Source organism: Hesperophylax consimilis, chromosome 11 (genome assembly GCF_061612785.1).
Source record: "Hesperophylax consimilis isolate HC1 chromosome 11, BYU_Hcon_1.0, whole genome shotgun sequence".
Classification (NCBI taxonomy): domain Eukaryota; kingdom Metazoa; phylum Arthropoda; class Insecta; order Trichoptera; family Limnephilidae; genus Hesperophylax; species Hesperophylax consimilis.
In genome coordinates, this window is record NC_142846.1 from 926,431 (window position 1) to 948,126 (window position 21,696).

General features: G+C 32.6%; 1 protein-coding gene and 1 long non-coding RNA gene across 2 annotated transcripts in view; both read left to right on the forward strand.

Moving 5' to 3' along the window:
* LOC149419610 (spondin-2-like) overlaps window positions 1-21,696 on the forward strand; it is a 572,700-nt gene that overhangs the window by 117,172 nt on the left and 433,832 nt on the right. The window lies entirely within an intron of this gene.
* Window positions 14,678-16,578, forward strand: LOC149419611 (uncharacterized). The gene is made up of 4 exons (XR_016302793.1): window positions 14,678-14,829; window positions 15,624-15,764; window positions 16,009-16,155; window positions 16,340-16,578. It is a non-coding gene; the product is annotated as an uncharacterized LOC149419611 (long non-coding RNA).

Consider the following 21,696-nt stretch of genomic DNA (forward strand, 5'->3'; position numbering starts at 1 on the left):
TCACAATGGCGGTCCGAGGTGACCAACCACCCACTCCACCCATCCCACCCCCACCTCCTCAACATTACCGGCACCCCCCGACCTCCCGTAGAGCGCGGTGACGTAGACCGAATGAAAGCTCTCTAGTTAATTGGGGAGACATTTTTCCACCATTCAGCGATCGGAAGGACCCGAAATTAAAATGACCCGCGTAATTAATCAACCCGATTGGCTGCTGATGATGAATATTGTTGCCAAAGTGCCTCTCAGCTTTTAATAGTTGCCTATTTAATGGAAATGATGTTAAATGTGACCTTTAATCAATAAGAAATAAGTAATTTCACTTCTGACATTCCTACACTCCTTGATTCTCGTCACGTATATACTATTCTCTTATTCTGACTCTTGATATGGCCAGACTCAAGTCTTTGATTCATTTGATCGTGCCATGACTTCCTCAGGCATCCCCCAACTTCTACCATTCAGATTTGCGGCATATATTCTCCTTACAATCCTTTTTTCGTTCATTTGCTCTACACGACCAAACTATCACTTTCTTAATCTTACTCATTACGTTTAAAGCATTTAAATTTTTTTCTGACCTTTATATTTCTCATACATGGTTTTACTACACAAATTCCTTATAAATCGCATTTCTACAGCATTCAGTCTACTTTTATTATTATTCTTCTTTCAGCTACATGCTTCACGGATGTATGTACTAGCACTCCATTGTGGACTGCTAGCTTCGCTTCTTTGGGCAATTTTTTTGCTAGCCAACCGCGTTCAGTCCTGCATTAAGGCGAAGCATAATGCAAAATCACTATTTTGATTAATCTTTATAACGAATTGGTGAACATTATGAATACTAAAACTACGCTTTAGATAAATTGAAGGTTTTCCTATCGTTTTGCTTGAGTAGAATACAATTAAAAAAATAAATTACTCAATAAAAAATATAAATGTAAACTACAAAAAAAATATTTTTTCAATAGAATTGTATGAACGCGTATGGGAAACAACTTTAAAAAAATACAGTATTACAGCTAAGATTATTTGTGACTGTTTCACTTGATTAACTTATTTATTTTCTTATAAAAGTAATTAGAAAATAAATAAAAAACAGTTTTGTGCTTGAAATCGAACGTTTCTAGACTCCGTTTGTCAAGCGATTTTAATGCCTATTATCTACAATATAAGGTATACCAAGAATATACAAATGTTTGGCTTGTAGCTTCTTCTTAATGGAGTTACCTCCATGTACCTTTCTTTCAATATCTCCATCAGCCTTTTCATCTCTCGTACACATATTTCCCAAATGCACAAACCCTTCCACCTGCTCCAAGTACTCGTCATTTACAACTACATTGCACGTTGTTTTAGTAATTTACCGCGATATAAATCAATTATTTGTATTTCCCTAGCGAATGCCTTAAGAAAATGCCTTGGGTTTGTTTAAAGTCGTAAAGATTTCGTTTAGTAACGCTTTTAATAAATTTGATTTCATTCGTTTCAATTTTTGTAGCAGCATTAGCATTAGGGTTGAAAAAATGTAAAACAAATAAAAGACTTTGACGGAAATAAAAAGGGTGTCCTTTGATGTAGGTATTTTTTTATTGAAATACAATTCCCCAGGCGGCCGTGACAAGGAATAAGCAGCTATGATTTATTTTAAATGAGGAAGATGTGAAACGTTTGGTGTAAATAATAGAATTCTTTTCTGATTTGGCTGCGCGCATCAACGAGGACCATCAGAAGTTTGATGTATTGTTTGTTCCTCGAGAGGATGAAGATGGTGACAGAAAGAGATATTATTAATTTTATTTATTACAAGATAATACATTACAAAATAATAACAAATTTATATTGTATTATTCCTAGTGAGTTTACAAAACTCATTTGGGAAAGACAACATTATATTAAAGACAAGACAACATAAAAACATTAAAATAAATAAACACAGAAGTTATTTTGAAGTTCCAAAGTAAGAACGTGTCAGTCATTAATAAAACTGCTGAGGAAATAGTTTTTAAGAGTTTTTGCCAATGTTTTTTTGTTCGTTGCCGGAAATTTTAGATTACTAGGTAATGCGTTATATTGCTTATGTGCAATTTATTGTAAGGAGTTGATTCCAAATTTAGTCGTGTAAGTAGATGACGATAAGTGTATTTAATTTTGTGATCGTGTTTTGTGCTGGTATATGTCGGAATTAAAGACTGGTTTAGGGTTGGTGTGTGAGTGTTGAATTATTTGTAGAATGGCAGTTGTGATGGTATACTTTGGCAGAATCGTAAAAGGAAGTATGTGTGTCTGTGAGTATATATCTTTGACATGTGTATCCCATGTTAGATTATATATAATTCCGTACGGCTCTATTTTGAATGAATTGTATTTCGGAACCTTTTTTTGGTAATGGTGCCCCAGATACTAACTAGATAACTAAGGTGGGAGTGGATCATAGCATAATATGCGGCACGCAGTAAAGATGTAGGGAGCACACCTTGAAGTCGTAAAGTACACCGGTTATCGGGGAAATTTTGGATTTTACATTCTCAACATGGGAGTTCCACGAGAGGTCAGAGTCTATGAGTAACCCCAAATATTTCGTTACTTAAAAAAGTTGTAGCTTTTCATTTGATGATGCAGCAATATTGCTTTAGAAAAAAGGATCGTCACCGGTCCGTTTTTTGTCGTTTCTTTCTTCGTATTATCGTCAAACTGTTTATCTTTTTAATGTCTGTATATTAATGTATAAAAATAAAAATTAACGTTTGTTCCTCAAAGACTCAAAAATTACTGTACCTATTTCGCTTAAAATTTCAAAGTTTGTTCTTATTAGTGCCAGGAGTGCTTGGGATTGGTTTTAAAAAGTTGAATCTGGTGACGACCATGACCTTGAGAAAAATTGACACACTGAAAAATCATAGATAATTTATTAAAATTTGTAAATTATATATATTTATATTTTTTTACAGATTATTTATTTATTTTCAAAGCTGTTAGAGAAGCTGCATACAGCAAATAAAAAGTACTTTGTAAGGAAATATTTATCGCAAGCTATTCTGAACTTATTTATTTATTCAAAAAACAGTTTTTAACATAAAAAACATATCCTGCACATCTCACTAGGGCATTCCTGTATCAAGATGTGCAGTATCCAAAGTAAGTAGGTACTCTAATTTTCAGTACGTTTTTATTTATTTGAAATACGACCAAAAACACGATATTGTTTCATATTTCATCAATTATTTCAATCATCTAATCAATTCACATTATGCAAGTGAATTATACAGGGTGTATCGGCAAGTACCCGACTAACTTTAACCAGCTATTCCTTAGCACATTTGGAGTAAAAAATGTTATGGGCGCTTTGCTGTCCGGTAACATTTTTTTTCCATTAAAAACAAAAAATAAATAAAAAATCCACACTCCGTCACTGTCATTTTCATTGTTTCTCGTGTTCGACAGCTGTTATTAGCAAGTGTGTCAAAAAATGTCCTCGCTCTTTCGTACACACTAAATAATAATAGTTAAAAATGAGACGAATGGTGCCGTGCCATTTCGTTGTGATTGTAAAAGCGTGCCAACGTAGGTACGTACGTACATTATTCAACGAAACTCGAACAAAATATTGCCAGACGGGTTTTCAAGCTTTGACAAAGAATAAAACATTGGTGACATGTGGTGAAAATATGAATAGTAAATTTTTTATAATAATTAAAATAAAATAACTTTGTTTAAATACCACTTTATTGTATATATTTATAACCAACCGGTTTCAGTTCAGCCCGAACCTTCATCAGGGTTAATAAAAACATATTAAATTAATTACAGAGGTGTATGGGTACTTATAGTTAAGCTGGAAGAGGGAGAGAGAACATCAACTTTGGTGGGGGTGGAAGACTTAGGTAGGAGAGAGGGGGTAAACATACAGTGGGTTGCCATATTAATAGGGACACTTATGGAAAATGTGTTTTTCATACTTTGTGTTCATAAAACAAAGATGTTTATAATTTTAGGTGCGGTTATTATTATTTATTAACAAGGACATTGAATTTTGAAAATTATAGACACCGTATTTGTCCTTAATCTGCGATTATTTTATTTTTTTTATTATTTTTAAACATTATCGAACAAAAAGTTAATATTTCGTAATTTCGCCTTTGGCCGCAATAACAGCTTGTACACGCCGTGGTATACTCTCAATGCACAATTTTGCAGTAATCTTTAGTTCAGGAGAATGATGCCACACCCGGATGAGGGTTTCGATGAGCTGCTGCTTCGTTTTGACCACATCCTTGGCAATCTCCCTCTTGGTGAGCTCTTACAGGATTTCAATAGGGTTCATGTTAGGGGAATTCCCCGGCAAAGGTAAAACCGGCACATTTTTTTTCAGCCAGGAGTGCAGTGACAGTCCTGACTTTATGACAGGGTGCGGAGTTGTTCATATAAACGTATTCCTGGCCACCAGGGAACCATTCTCCGACTTGAGGCAGTAATCGATTTTCCAGTATTTGTCTATACTGATCCTGCCTCATAGTCCCTTGCACGATGTGGATGCGCCCCATCCCTTTGGAAGAGATGACTGACCACAACATGATACTGGTAGGGTGTTTGATCGTCTCTACAAGGCAGTCCGGATGAAATTTCTCTCCTGGGCGTCGTCGGACGAACGATGATTTATCCAACAAAATTTGGAATATGGACTCGTCAGAGAAGCACACCTAAAAAAAGGCCATAATCAAACTAATGGAATTTTTTTTTAAGTTTGATAACCACAAAATTGTTAATTACCATATTCCAGTTCTCTATAGTCATGTTTTGGTGTGCGTTGGCCCATTCCAGTAGTTTTTTCCTCATATCTACTGTGAGGCGAGGTTTTTTAGCTGGCCGATGACCAATGAGGTTCTCCTCAGCCAATCTCCTTTGGACTCTCCTTTGGGAGACTTCGATATCATCTTTGTTGATCATCAAGGTCAGACGAGCCACACTCTTTTTGCGGTTTTGGAGACAGACGTCTTTGATTTTGCGGTCAGTACGAGGTGTAGTGATTCGTTTTCTGCCACATTTCCCATTGTGATTCAATTCGAGGGGCAGGTTTTGATTGATTTTCTAATTTATCCTGTTAACCACAGACTTTAAAATGCCTGTAATGGTTGCTATTTCCCTTTGGAAATGTTGAGTGTTTAACAATAGTGACTTCACTTCCGCACATTTTCTTTGGGACGTGTCTGAAGACCAAGCCATACTGAAAAAACAGAACATTGGACTCAATATGGAAAAACTATTCACTGAAATAAGATATGAAAAAAAAAATTACAAGATTAATAGATAATTAATAATTACTTACAATTTTGTACAGCTAAACTGTTAAAACTCTTAAATATAATTATTATGTATATTTATTTACCAGAACTTCAATCACGAATTTTCACAAAAATGCTTACCACATGCAAAAAACCTTAAATTTTCGAGGGATGTGGCACTTTGCGAGTGTTGCCACTTCTTAAAAGTATCAGTGGTGATACCAGCAACAAAAATAACGAAGGCATGGCCATCATATCCAAGTTATTTAGAAGTAGAGACAACGTAAACATAAAAATCAGGAAATATTAGAACTGTCCCTATTAATATGGCAACCCACTGTAGGTGCAGGAAATGGAAATATATTTAAAATGGGGCTGTTTGTTAAATCTAATTGTTTATTTAGTAAATTGATTTTATTGACTTTAAGGGATTTTTTTATCTCGAGTGCTTCTAAATTGTTGAGGCGTAGACCTATCCCGTTTCTATGTAATACTTCTACACCTGAAGGCTTATCAAATGAGTGATCTTTATCTATTAAATGTGTTGCAAATTCCGAAAAACCTATGTTGTTTAAGCATCTCAAGTGCTCAACTACCCGCGTTTGAACATTTCTTGCAGTTTTATCAATGTAAAATGCTTCGCAGTCGTTACATTTAAGTTTATAGATGCCAGAATGACTTAAATTATTTTCTTTATCTTTTAAGTTAATTAAATTATTATTATCTTAAATGTAACGACTGCGAAGCATTTTACATTGGTAAAACTGCAAGAAATGTTCAAACGCGGGTAGTTGAGCACTTGAGATGCTTAAACAACATAGGTTTTTCGGAATTTGCAACACATTTAATAGATAAAGATCACTCATTTGATAAGCCTTCAGGTGTAGAAGTATTACATAGAAACGGGATAGGTCTACGCCTCAACAATTTAGAAGCACTCGAGATAAAAAAATCCCTTAAAGTCAATAAAATCAATTTACTAAATAAACAATTAGATTTAACAAACAGCCCCATTTTAAATATATTTCCATTTCCTGCACCTATGTTTACCCCCTCTCTCCTACCTAAGTCTTCCACCCCCACCAAAGTTGATGTTCTCTCTCCCTCTTCCAGCTTAACTATAAGTACCCATACACCTCTGTAATTAATTTAATATGTTTTTATTAACCCTGATGAAGGTTCGGGCTGAACTGAAACCGGTTGGTTATAAATATATACAATAAAGTGGTATTTAAACAAAGTTATTTTATTTTAATTATTATAATTATGTATACCCACAAAGTGTTTGCTACAAGTGAAAAATTAAAAGTAAATTTTTTATTAAAAAAAAATGTTACCAGACAGCAAAGTGCCCATAACATTTTTTACTCCAAATGTGCCAAGGAATAGCTGGTTAAAATTTGTTGGGTACGTGCCGATACACCCTGTATAAGCATAATAAATACAAAAAACAACACGTCAAATCACCAGAAATCAAATGGCAAAATAATTCACCGACTCAGATATTTTAGTATCAGAGGGTTCGGCTCGGTGGAACTTCTAATTGGACCTATAAATCCTACTGACCACTCAGTAAAAATATTTATAAAATCTTTCGTAATTCTATATGTATTTAAAATGACGTATTTTTATGTATAAATTCTTTGAAAGATCTAAAACGCCTAAATTTTGAATGAGAGAGCTAGGTATAATGGCAGTAGCCGAATAGTAATAACTATTATTACTTAATATAATATAATTGAGTAAAATGGTTTACCCCTGATTTTTAACGAACTTAACAAAAAAAACAATAAATGGGCAATCCTTGTATATTTGAACAATCAATTATTAAGCTAACAATAAGTATTTCTTTAATTAGATAAATGTATCCATAAAACACTTGTACTCAAAATTGTTATATAATGATACGGAGCAGAACCTGCAGATAAGTTGCAGTGACTCTTTTTTGGACTACTTGTAATTCTAATAAATATAATTCATGAAATGTTAAAGTTTGTTCAATAAAAAAAATGTGTGTACTTATTGAACTCCGCTCCGTTGGGCTTTTACAAAGTATACTCTCAGTATCGCCCTGGTGTAAGATCACCATTCATAATTGAAACGTTGCTTGAAATGGCTTTTTCCGTGTTTGATGACCAGATCTGAATTACCAGGTACTCCCCATCTCCTTCGTCTCCCTACTAACTTTAGCCTCACAACATACCCCGATCGATGATACCATAGTCTCACTGGTTCCAGAAGGTAGGGAGCAGTTAGGATTCTTATGCGGCATCACAAAAAAAATTTAAAGAAATACAAACACATATTATTCGTAACCCGGAATATTCTAACAGTATCTAAAAATATCCGACTACCACCGCAGTAAGCGGAAAATGCTGCTTGTGTTGTGATGGAGGACTTATCCAGCCGAGGAATCGAACTCACTAACCCAAATACGATGTGAAATCAGCCACCGACCCATATATATCAGTAATATTCAACTTCTTATTGCTGTTTGATGGAGAGTTCTTTGAAGTTAAAAGCTTACGAAAACACCTATCTATTACTATTTAGAGACTTTCATCATATTGTGTCCTCGCTATTATTAAACCAATTATTGTGGACATAGCTATAATACTCTGAAAGTTTGCTTTGCAAAATTGTGTTGGCGTCATTATACAATTTCCATCACCGACTTAGCCATAAAATTTAATTATGTAAACATGCCAATAATGACTCCGGAGCCAGCGACGAAAGTTATTCAGGGAACTGGAATATTAATGGCCGCTTCCACCTGCCTATACTTGTAGGTACTCGCGCAACGGATGAGGGAGTTGAATAAATCCTGAAATTTTAATTCCTACTTTCACCGAGAGCTTCAGATCAGTGAATAAGCGATTGCACGTTATGTAAACCTGGAGCTTTGCGCTCTTGCAGTTGTGTGAAATGTCTTCAAAGCTCTCGGTAAATCTGATAAACGTCGGGAGCTTTTGACGAACCGTCGCGGTCAGACACTGGTTGTAGCGATGGGTCGTGACTCATTTATTAAGAGCGGGAGGCACGGTACCAATATTTTTGTACGGCTCAGAGAATTGACTCAATTGAACGGGAGCCGCGAGCTCAGAGCGTATGAGCAATCAGAATACTCTCGCCCGATACTCGCTCAATACGACTCCCCCGATATGGTTCCTGGCTCCCAGCGTAAGCGTATGAATGATCGTACAACTCTTGGTGCCGTTACACCGTTATTAATACGATAAAAAATAGATGTTAGAAAGTTAGTAGATGTAGGTACATATGTCCAAGTCCAGATATCGGACTGTAAGACGCAACAACAATTTATAATTTGACGCCATCTAGTGGAAAATTTAGCACTAACAAAGCCTTTCATACAAAAATAAAATTGATTGTTTACAGGTGAAAAAATATAATAAGCTGTAATTGTTGATTGAAGTACAAGTACATATTGAATTATTTGGCGTTTAGCCTACGTAGCTCAGTGGTCCAGAACACCTAACCGGACATAATAAGGTGCTGATTCAATTCCCGTCGGTGACATTTATTTTTACTCGGGAGATATTTTCAATTTGTATGGATATTTCAGGCGACTAATTATTGCTTATAATAATTTGTTATCCTTTGTGTTATACATAAAAAACCTTGTCTTATTAACATTAGTTTATCATAAAAAATAATAACAATTTATAATGGATAATTTAAATGGCACTATTTTTAAAAAATATCCTGATAACAAACCGTTCAATTGAGCCGTGATAAGGATAAAGTGGGAGTCAAACAAATACGGCTCTTCAAAAAGATCTAGCTCAATTGTGCGGCTCGTTCATGATCGACTCATCGCCAACTGGTTGACTGGTTCATTAATATTTCATTCCCCTCTCTGTTAGTGATTGCACTGCGGGCCGTAGCATTCAGGCACCGTGTTGTTTTAAAATTAAAGAGGATCACAAATAGCATTGAGTGCTCACCGCGCGGAAAGGGTCAACAACTTGGTGGACTTGCAAAGCTGAAAATGACTGAATTTATTTTCAGTGAGCTCGGCCTTTTATTTGTAATTATATTTAGGTGAAATGTAAACGTGAAGAGTGCTCGTAATACTTATAATACGTTGACAGAGGTCACGTGAGCCCTGAAACAATATTAGTCATTCAGAATATATGAAGAACACGTTTTCTTTTCCGAATACATATAATGACTTTTGATTTTGACTGATACTTTGCTCGGAACTATTTCAATTCATTCGCTATAGGTCTGCAGTCCTATTTTTAACAATAAAACGAAAAATTTGAACAGATTTTTAATAAATTAACAGTATTTCATATCAGTAGGTTTTATCTTTGTAATAAATATGAGAGTTAATGATTTTTCAATAATGATTTATTTCATGGCTAAGAACTGGGGTTAGCCCGCCCAAAAATACTCTTAGGGTTGGTTGCTAAAGCTTCCTCTATGACTGTTGTTCCCAATAATATGGACACATATACGCTCTTATGAGTTCGTCTGACGTTTTGTCAAATGTTCGCGCAAATTTATAAAAAAAAACAAGTAAAATCCAAAATTGAACGCATGTACCGGAGTGCTGACGCGACCAAACACGATTTCGCTTTATTTACGCAGTGTAAATCGTATACTTTAAATGATATTGTGTCAAAAAGTGATGTTTTTGTTTTTGTGATTTGAGGTTAGATATCAATTAGGTACCAAGCAAATAGCTGACGCATCTCTTTATAGACTTTTATTTCTTATTGTAATTCGATATTAATAAACCATGTAAATTCAATAACCACTCGACCGAAAGAGTGAACTGAACTAAATATGGAGGAATTAATAGAAAACATAAGAATCGATATTAATAAAATAACAACTGTAAAAGACTCGAAAATAAAACAAAGTTTGGAAAACAATATTAAAAAGGTGGAAGAAGCAATAAAATGTGAACAATTAAAACTACAAAATAAAATAATTCAATTGCAAGACCAAATAATTATTAATAATGAAAACTACAGTCAAAAATTAGAAAAAAATAATCACAACAAATCAAAACCTAGAAAAATATCAAAATCTCGAAAATAAAACAACTACGAGAAGTTACGCTAACATCACAAGTGGAAAATACACGACACCTAAAATTCCAGTATTCCCCGTTATAATAAAAACTAAAAACGAAAATGAAGACATAAAAGAAACAATCATGAAGAATGTAAAAATATCTAAACTAGGAATCGGAGTAAGTAGCATCAGAAAGACATCAAAAAATGAATTAATAATCAATTTACAAAAAGCAGATGATATGGCCAACATCAAAAATGAAATCACAAAATTAAAACTTGAAGGAATACAAATTGAAAGCATTGATAAAAAAAGACCGTGCATGATCTTTAAAGGAATCGACGAAAAATACACACATGAAGAATTTATATCGGATCTAATTCTGCAAAATGAAGATATAAAAATAATATATGAAAAGGATCAAAATAAAATAAAATATAAAGGAACCATTCCAATTAAAAAATTTCTACAAAAAAATATCATCCTCGAAACCAGTGGAGATTTGAGAAATCTGCTAATTACGAAAAAAAAAGTTAACCTTGGTTTTTACCAAATAAAAGTTGAAGATTGCAACCCTCTAATGCAGTGTTACCATTGCCAAAAATATGGGCACACAGCAGTGCGTTGTCTTCAACTTCCCAACAAACCAAAATGCCTTCATTGTGCGGGTGAGCACAACATTAAAGACTGCAACAGTAAAAACGAAACACCAAAATGCATAAATTGCACAGAACTTAATTTAAAATTCAAAACCACAAATACAACAGACCACAAATCAAATAGCGAAAAATGTAAACACAGGATGAAAATGCTTGCCTTCGCTCAAGAAAAAAATGATTACAATTAAAAATGGCCGATTTTATAATAAAACAAATTGACGAAAAATACAAAATAACCGAAGAAATATGTCAAAATATTACGGAAGTCAATAAATGGTGTATTACAAACAATAACCCATTCTTAATATTACATATGAACATCCGAAGCATAGCAAAAAACCTAGATGAATTCTTGATAAATATTAATGATCTGCATACATCACCCACCTACATAGTGTTAACGGAAACGCACTGTAATGACAATCAATACATAAATGCGCTACCAAACTACAAAGGCATCGCTACAACAAGACCGATTAACAAAAATAGTGGATTAATTATATTTGTTAATGATGAGTATGAAATAACTGACATTGAAGAAATTTATATACAATATGTAAACTGTCTAAAAATAGATATAAAATTAAAAAAATAAATTATACAGAATGTTAACAGTGTACAGAACGCACAAATCAAACATAATCAACTTTACATACGAACTATGTGAATATCTTAGCAAATTACCGAGAATACTTACTTTTGTTTGTGGTGATTTCAATATAAATATTTCTGCAAACCATCACTCAATTGAAAAAAATAATTTCATAAACATGATGACACACCTCAATTTTAAATCTTTTATTAATAATAACACTAGACAAATTAAAAACCAAACGCCATCATGCATAGATCACATCTGGTGTAATATACATTTGAATGAAATAAAAAATATTAAATCTACTGTGTGGAAAACTAATATAACTGATCACTACGCGTGTCTTATACTACATGATACAAATAGAAAACTAAATACAAAACCCAAATTAAATCTTCCATATTCTCAAATAGACTACAAATTATTAGAAAAATCACTAAAAACTGAAAAATGGGAAGAAATTTTAATAAATAAATGCGCCAACCATAGTGCATTACTGTTTGAAAACACTTTAAATAAACACGTTTTAGAATCAACAAAAAAAAAACAAATCGTCCCCAACTCAAAAACAAGAAAAATTAAACCTTGGATTACTCTAGGATTAATAAAAGCCACTAGGAAAAAAAATAAACTTTATAAAATAACACAAAGGCCACTAGTTAACAATAAAATTGTATTATACTATAAAAAGTATAAAAATATACTAACTACACTAATAAGGAAAACGAAAAACGACTACTACTCAAAAATTATAACAGAAGCTAAAGACAATAATAAAAAAATATGGTCAACAATAAATGAAATAATAAATAAAAAGAAAAAATATAAGCACATATCAGAAATCTCAGATGGGGAAATAATATATAACGTACAAAATGACACAAAAAAATGTTGTAATATTTTAAATAACTATTTTAATAACGTGGGAAAAAACCTAGCAAAATCCATAAATAAGACCAATATATCTAATCCACAACAAATAACACAATGTCAAATTAATAAATTTCACCCAGTCACAGAAATCGACATTGACAGAACTATTTCGAAACTAAAAGGAGATTCTGCCCCCGGCTTTGATAACATAGATACTAAAACAATAAAATCGATGAAAGAATACTTAATTCACCCCATAACACATATAATAAACCTAAGTCTAGCAAATGGCGAATTTCCCAATAACTATAAAAGAGCAATTATAACCCCCATTTCTAAAACAGACTGTCGTAAAGATCCACAAAATTATCGCCCGATTTCACTTCTCTCGAATATATCAAAAATATATGAAAAAATTGTAAAAAAACAAATTTGGACATTCTTAGAAGAAAATAAAATAATTAATTATAACCAATTCGGATTAAAAAAAAATAAAGTACTCACGACGCGATAGCAAAAATAACCAACTATTTATATACGGCCCTAGATTCCGATAAAAAATGTCTTGGCATATTTATAGACCTCAAAAAAGCTTTCGACAGCATATCACATAAAAAATTAATAAGTAAATTAAAATCAGTAGGGATTAGTGGAAAAGTCTTAGCATGGATTACTAGTTATTTATATAAAAGACCTCAACAAGTAAAATTACTCAATCAAGTCAGCGATTCAAAATATAGCGACTTTTCAATACCCCAAGGCACGGTTTTGGGACCATTGTTATTTATTATATATGTCAATGATATATTCAATATTTCCAAATATGGAGACATTGTCTCTTACGCTGACGATACAGTCCTACTACTAAAAGCAAACACCTGGTCAGAACTAAATAACATGGCAAATACAGATATAAATGAACTAAAATTATGGTTTGATGAAAACCTGTTGACTTTAAACTCTAAAAAAACTTATTATTTACCATTTTTCATTAAAAAACAAGAAACACCTAAAGAAATAAACATAATTATCCACTCTGTGAAAAATACAGAAAACCACAAATGCAATATGTTATGCACAAACATAGAAAGCAAGACCGATATTAAGTACCTAGGTATAACAATAGACCAGCGTTTAAAATGGTCCCCACATATAAATGTTCTGAACAACAGAATAAGGAAACTAACATATATATTTAGATGTTTAAGAGATATTTTAAACGAAAAATTACTTAGAACAACATACTTCGCTTTCTGTCAATCAATTATACAATACGGCATTATAGGCTGGGGCGGTACATATAAAAATCAAACTCAAACAATTTACATATCACAAAAACTAATAATAAAAACCATATTAAAAAAACCCTATTCATATTCGTCCGAACTTTTATTCAAACAATTTAAGGTCAGAAAATTAAGTGCATTATACTTCTACCATGCAACATTACAAATTTATAAAAACAACATTCAAAATAAAATTGCACCCTTTAAAAATAACAGAAATCTTAGACAAACGTCAATACTTCCTACTCCTAAATGTAAAAAAACAATAGGACAGTTCAACCATGAATATCTCGGAGTTAAATTTTTTAACTCATTACCAGAAAAAATTAGAAACATGAATGCAAATATAAACGAATTCAAAAGCCACCTTAAAAAGTATTCCGAACAGTTGAACTGAATCGTACCAAATATAAACAAATATACACTGAAAAAAATGAGTTAGCTAAAGTGTTAAGCTAATTGAAGTTGTGTAACCATCGCCTAAAGTTCAGCTACTTTACCTAAAATACTTTATGTGCAGATACCGTCGTTGTTTAGTAAAATGTGCTTGAGCTAATACAACTAAACTTTAATAATAGCACACTAAAAGCATACTTACCTAAACAAAATAATCGGTTTGGTTAATCAAGCTAAAGTAATTTACTAAACCTATTTCACTTTAGTAACTTAAGTTTATGTGTTACTTCCCAAAGTATTTAGCTAAATTTAACTAAACATCTAGTTTGGTTAAATGTTTTGTTCATATAGCAAAACTGAGGTTGGAATATCTAAATTTGGTATTTTTACATAACAATTAGTTGCTTTGCACAAACTTAGGCAAAGTGCAACAAAACTTTAGTTAAAATCTCCCGAACTTTGGTAGATCTGTTTATCGCGCAGGTGTTCATTTACGACGCAGTTATCAGATCGCCACACTTCGCACCATACGTGAATTGACTGTCGTTGCGCGCGTTGCGAATTTATTTTTGAATTGAATTGAATTTATGTTAACCGCTGTTCCTAGTTCCTAGTGATAATGGCAGACAAAACCGTGGAGGATTATTTAATTTCTTGGAATCTGGAGGCTTACATAGAAACATTTAAAGGTGAGTTTTCTTTTTTCATTTTTTTATTGATTTGGAATTTAGATCATGGAACTATGATATTATATATTATGATAATATCCATTCTATTTGATTTAGAAACTGGCACCTTCATTATTCCATGACTCAAGTACCTACGCAATAGATTTAGAAGATTTGTATTTATTATGTACCTAGTTTGAAGAGTGCGTGTTGACGCTACAACCAAGATTGTGTCAGGAGTCATGACACAAATTACAGAGAGTGGTATATAAAAAAAAATAATAATTGGATCACTTGTATAGCGCCGTTTTTGTGCAAAATCAACTCAAGGGCGCCTTTATTTCTTTGTTTGTTTCCGCCAGTATTATTTTGTATTGAACGAATGTTGTTTGAAACTGTAGTATTTTCTAAGTTACAATTTTACCCTAGCCAGAAACTAGAACCAACCAAACTAGCTTTGAAATCGTATATATTATATTTTAATAAATGTGTATTGCAAATTATTAATTCGGACATAACATTTTGAACATTGAATTCTGTTGTTTTTTTTTTTGGGAGGGATATTTTTTTTTTAAATACAGGGTTTACCACCCATTGTTAATGTTTACATTTGAAATTGTCATATAAATGAAATAATTTCATTATTAAAACTATTTTATCTCCGCTTGATTCATGATACAGGGTGTTCGGTATCTGCTGTTGTATAAATATACATTTTTTTAATGAATAATTTTCATTCCTTTGAAAAATAAATTTTTATTTTCTTGTTTTGAAAATTTTTGTATTTTCTCGTCGTTTTTTTTTCTTTATTTCAGACTCAAGCCATAGACTCGAAAACACTCCTGATAATATCTCAAGATGATATTAAAGAATTGATTCCGACTGTAGGGCACCGGGCACTGCCTACAGCACACATTAATGCGCTCAAGGATGTTATTAATCCACCTGTCATAAGTGTAAGTTTTTAAAAGCAGTAATGATGACATATTGTATACCTAGGCCTTTTTTGGCTAACCATTTGGAAATAGTTGTACCGGACGCGATTTTGATACAAAAATAATAGTATTTAAAATAATAATTCCTGTAATTAATGAATAAATCGACTGCCGGGGAGGTCAAGCAATTCCAAAGGGATAAAACAAAGCTTGACCCCTTCACCCTTTCTTTCCCCTTTGTGTACATACCCGCTTTTTGTTTCAGATTGAAGATATACCTTCAACTTCCAAACAAACAACGCCCATATATTATCAACACGATGACTTCCTTGTAAATGACATTTCCTTGCTGGAAAATAAAAACAAATCACAAAGATTAACGCAAGAAGCTTTTGAAGAGCAAATTTCGAATGTAAGTTAAATAATTTTAGTAAGTTTCAGATACCTAAGTAACTTAGGTTAATTGTTTTATACATTCCGATATATGTATTTTAGTAGTGGCAGCGTAGAATAGCCATCCTGTGACTGATATTATGATGATTATAGAAGTGGTTATTAGTTATGTAATCAAAATGCAATTTAATTTTGTTTTCCAGGACTTACGCAATCATCTCCTATCAATCAATGAAGGGCAAGCACTTTTAATGCAGTTTGAGTCAAAGGGTCTGTTGGACAATTCTGCCAGACTGTGCAGTACTATTATAAGTAAGGAATTGCAGGGTAATCCAGATAGATCCATTACAAGCAAGAGATTTTATGAATTTGCTTTTCAAATCACCAAAGTCTTTAATAAAGAAAGCGCAGCTGTATATTTCACCCCATATGTGTGTTTTGGGCCTACCCAAAAAATTGCTGCTAAAGATATATTACTAGACACATACAGGCAGCGCCGAAAAGAATTTGCCAAATCAGGACACAAACATCTTTTACTATATTTAAAAAAAAAATTATAATAAAAAATGATAATATAAATGTGTGTATGATCAAACGTGTTTTCTTTTTTGAGGCTTTGCTGGTAGCTGGAAACAATATTTTGAGAGACGATTTTTAACAAAATAACTTTTATATGAATGAGGTTTTTAATAAGTACTTTCTAGTCTTACAAAACATAATATTTATTTATTTAGGTTTCATCTCTCAAAAGGGTTGTAATAAACTACCTGCAACTCAAAGTATTTAACCCACGATTCTGAATTATGGGTATAATCCTTCGAGTTGATGGTGGTAACATTTACACCCTGTATTGTTTTCAGCTAAACTGCAAAGCTGCACTTCCTATTTAATTTAGATAATCTAACCAAAAAGCTAAGCTACAGTACCTAAAGCTAGCTAGCAGTAGAGAGCTAAAACACCTATATCGGTAGGGCTATTCCAACCGAAGTTTAGTTAATCAACCTAACCATTTTGTAATATTAACTAAATAATAAGGTTACTACATCTAAACAGTTCAGTTTTTCTAACCGAACACTACAAAATGGTTTAGGTATATAATTTTTAGTTTAGGTAACACAACTAAACACAAAGCTGTCTCAGCCGATTAGTTTAGCTAGAATACCTGAATCGTTAAGCTGTCATAAATACAGTTTAGGTAACACAACTAAACACAAAGCTGTCTCAACCGATTAGTTTAGCTAGAATATCTGAATTGTTAAGCTGTCATAAATACAGTTTAGGTAACACAACTAAACACAAAGCTGTCTCAACCGATTAGTTTAGCTAGAATATCTTAATCGTTAAGCTGTCATAAATACAGTTTAGGTAACACAACTAAACACAGAAAGCTGTCTCAACCGATTAGTTTAGCTAGAATATCTGAATCGTTAAGCTGTCATAAATAAACTGCTGTTTAGCAAACAGTAGCTAAAAGTTCGGCAGTCACCACAGCAACTAAACTGTTTAGTAGATAATTACTGAAAATTTGGTAAATCGTACCTAAACATTTCTTTCAGTGTAACAACACCCCCATACGCACAAGCCCTGCTTATTTATGGGGGTACATCGAATACTTATATTATGTAATTAATAACCTACTATATTGTGTAATTATATTATGTAATTGTTATATTATGTAATTCGTGTATCTTTTTTTACTAATAAAAAAAACATTAAAAAAAAAAAATCTACAAATATGATTGTAAAATTTCTTACGACAGTCAGTAGGTACCTAATAATACAGCATCAATAACAAACACCTGATACTAGTATAAATCCTTTTCTTTCTTCATTAGATATCCCACGAACTTCCTGGAAAATTTTCATTACTATTATAAATGCCATGTCATAATAATAACATGGCATTTATATAGCGCAGTTTAGTAACATTTCACTTCAATTGCGCTTAACTATAGTAAACTTAAAAACGGTAATTTGGTATTAGTAGTCATGTTCCTAAAATTATTCCTACAGTGTGTCTTACCCAATACAGATCTAATATTATAACAATAAATATACTGTTTATACAAAGTGATGACAATACGTAGAATAATAATAAACAGAAGGTTTGTGCTCAGAAATGAGAATCTTCTGAGCAGACATTTTAAAAGGTACAATAAGGAGGCAACCGGAACCAAACAATTACCGGAAATTTTAGAATATGGCTTATTATAAAATATCGAAAAGAGGTTAAGATTTATAAATGGTAAGATTTTTTAATATGTATATTCATAGACATATGAATATTAGTAGACCTGCCCTAAGTGATTAAAAGCGTATTATTCCCCACTCCCCATACCGGTTTCATTGGAGCCGGCTGGGCTCGCGTATGGCCTCCCATTAATTTAGAAAACGTGACGTCATCATTCTTGTGCGAACTATGGTCGAGGCATCATCGGTTCATTTTACGAAATAACACCGCAAAATGGTGACTTGTGTTATGAAAACTTGTGTGATTATTATATTCATATGTCTGTGAATATATTTGTTTTTAAAGCCCGTTTAAATTTATCCTCAAAATCATTGGAAGGATTCTAATAATTCGATATCAATAGCAAGCCCTTGATTAATATTGATAAATATACTCTCATATAAATTTAATTCCTCCAGATAATATCCTTAGGTCTAAAACATTATTTCCCTAAAAGAACCTACCTACCACGCCGATGTACATAAAATGACAATAATAATTAATCTTCCCAACAATCAGAAGGTACCAGATAATCCACTATCGATAACAAACAGGTGGTATCTCTCCTCTTACCTAGTATCTTCCCTTAGATAACATCCCACGGTTTCTAATCTCCCGAAATAACTTACCCACCGTCCTATTTACATAATATGACAACAAATCTTCACGGCAATCAGAGATACAGTACCAGGCAGGTATAATAATTTCGGTTATGTGTCTATCCGCAAGTGATTGTAACTTTGTTTTGAATTTAAGAATTGTAATTTTCTATATTTGAACTGAATTTGTCAGGAAATCTCACGGAGAAAAATGAGTATTGCTGATTTATTTGAAACTTTTAGTACATTCATAATTTATCGGGAAAACATATTCAATGTTCATACACCAGCTTTTGTCCTGATAATAAAACATGATGAAATTTAAATTAAATAATAATAATTTATAATTTTTATAATATTTTCACATTTAACGCGTTTTAGGACGTCTCGATAACGCATTCGTGTTTTACTGCTAGTATATCAGGAAACCTGTCAATTCATTGATTAAAGGCTTTAAATCCCGTGTTTAATAATTATTAAACACGGGATATATTACGAATTACGAATAATTTAATGAGATTCTTGATAAATAAGCAATATTTTTTAATCAGTAAGTTTTCTCCATGTAGACAAGCGATTAACTTATTTAAAATATGATATTATGACATTTTCTAAATTGGAACTGATTGCTTTGTGAAGAATTATAATGAAAAAAATCTAAATTTGAAATGTGTATTTTTTCGTATTTAAATTTCTTAGGGTTGATCTTTACAAGTATAGTCAGATTTCGTGATATTTCAAGGGTCTGCGTTTTTTTCCATTTTCTAGAAAGCGTTATTTACTATCTCTTTAAACGGATCTGCGATTGTAACTAATAACACACTACCAATAGTAAAGTGCTGATATCTGTCGCTTCCCTTAGTGCCCATTGTATAATCTCCCGAAAGAACGATCTCGGCGGAAACAAGATCTCCATTCCAATAATCAAGATTCAATTAGAATATTCAGCTGTGAAATTAGCCGCCTTCTGGCGCACAATTGGGTCCCATTCAAATTCCGCGCTTTCACTGTTAACTGAATATGCCTACCTAGTATTCTCGAATTACGCCCAAACTTGAGTCACTTAACACGTGAAAGCGGTTCTGCTTCTAGGTGAAATGATTAATTCTCCGGGGAGCGAGGCGAGGAAACGCGGAAAGAGAAAGCGGAAAGTTACACAAGTAGAAGGAAGAACAGGAGGAAGTGGAGAGAGTACAAGAATGAGGAGGAAGGAATGGGTCTTGTTTAGTGAATCACCTGTGTGACGCAATGAAATACATTTTTCACACCTCTGAAGGACGTCCTTTTTTGAGGTGACCAAAGGATGCCAAACATAACTAAACAAAATCAATTATCATTTCGTTATGTTATGTTAGGTAGGTGTTCTAATGAGATTCAGGGAAATGGTAATGTCTATAAAACTCGTTAATTTGCTATTGTTATCTAACAGAAACATAACGTAAACATAATATAAACATAAACATAACATAGGCATAGCATAAACATAACTTTACGAAAACAATAAAGAGCTAGTAATAAGGATCCTGTGTGCCATACTATTAAAAATATTTAATTTCTCGTACAAACAATTTAATTTTTTTAAATTTAAAAACTACCTTAGAATTACGATAAAAGTTATTTATCTTTTTTACTTGCACTATCATGTAGAATCACCCACCGAAATTCGAGCACTTTACGCGGACACCCTGTATAAATATGTAACAGGGATGAATGCCTTGATGAACAACCTTCCACGTAGCATCAAACAAATAACCGAGATACTCAAATTTAAATCATCACTAAAAATATTTCTTTTAAACAAATGTCACTTCACTTTAAATTAATACCTTACATAAATTAAATACCTCTGTTTTTTTATTTTTTATTTACATACATTTGTTAACATGTAATTGTTTGGCTATGTAATATAATGTGTATTTGTTGGGTTAGCTGGAAAAAATATGATGTAACCTATAAGCTATATATACCCTTTGTATTTTTCTGCAATAATTTTTTTTTGAATTTTTGACTAGCGTTTTTCTATGTAAATAAATTCACCTAAAGTTTTAAAAATTCCAGAATAACGGTACAAAATCATGTCTTATATTTTTGAGAAACTTACAAATGTGTCTAAATTTTAAAGCACGTGATTCTCCCTGTGAAGTCTCCGATATAAAAATGTCAGGAAATTAAATGACGCTAGAGCTCATCGTTTGAGAGTTTTCCCGCAACGAACAAACAGATTTCTATTTTTAATGGTATATTCCCGAGAAATGGGCCCTCGTAAGTAAAGTTGTAAGCAGTACTTTAATTTTAACGACATGAATGTGACATTCAAAAGCATCATAATATTATTTTTAGAGGGGAAAATGCGAGCTTTGAATAAACGATTCACCCCTCAGCTGGGCCAAGGCATAAAGCTTATTTTAGAATTCATTGATATTTGCAGCGCTTTTAGCTTTTAATGTCACAGTTTATGGCAGAATATAATTCCATATCAAGTTCGCGGATTCTGTGCCTTTGTTCAAACGTAATCTTGTGAATGTACCTCAAATAAACCCATACAATAACACCGACAAATACCAATAACATGAATAGCGTATTGTAAAACTAACCACAAGCACTTCTCACAATGTCGAAAGATAGGCAGCATCCGTGGTCGAGATGTCGTGGTCGTATAAAGCTCTCGATTACGAATTTAAAGGTCGCGAGTTCGATTCAATTAATTTGCTGTTTTTTCTATTATCTCAAC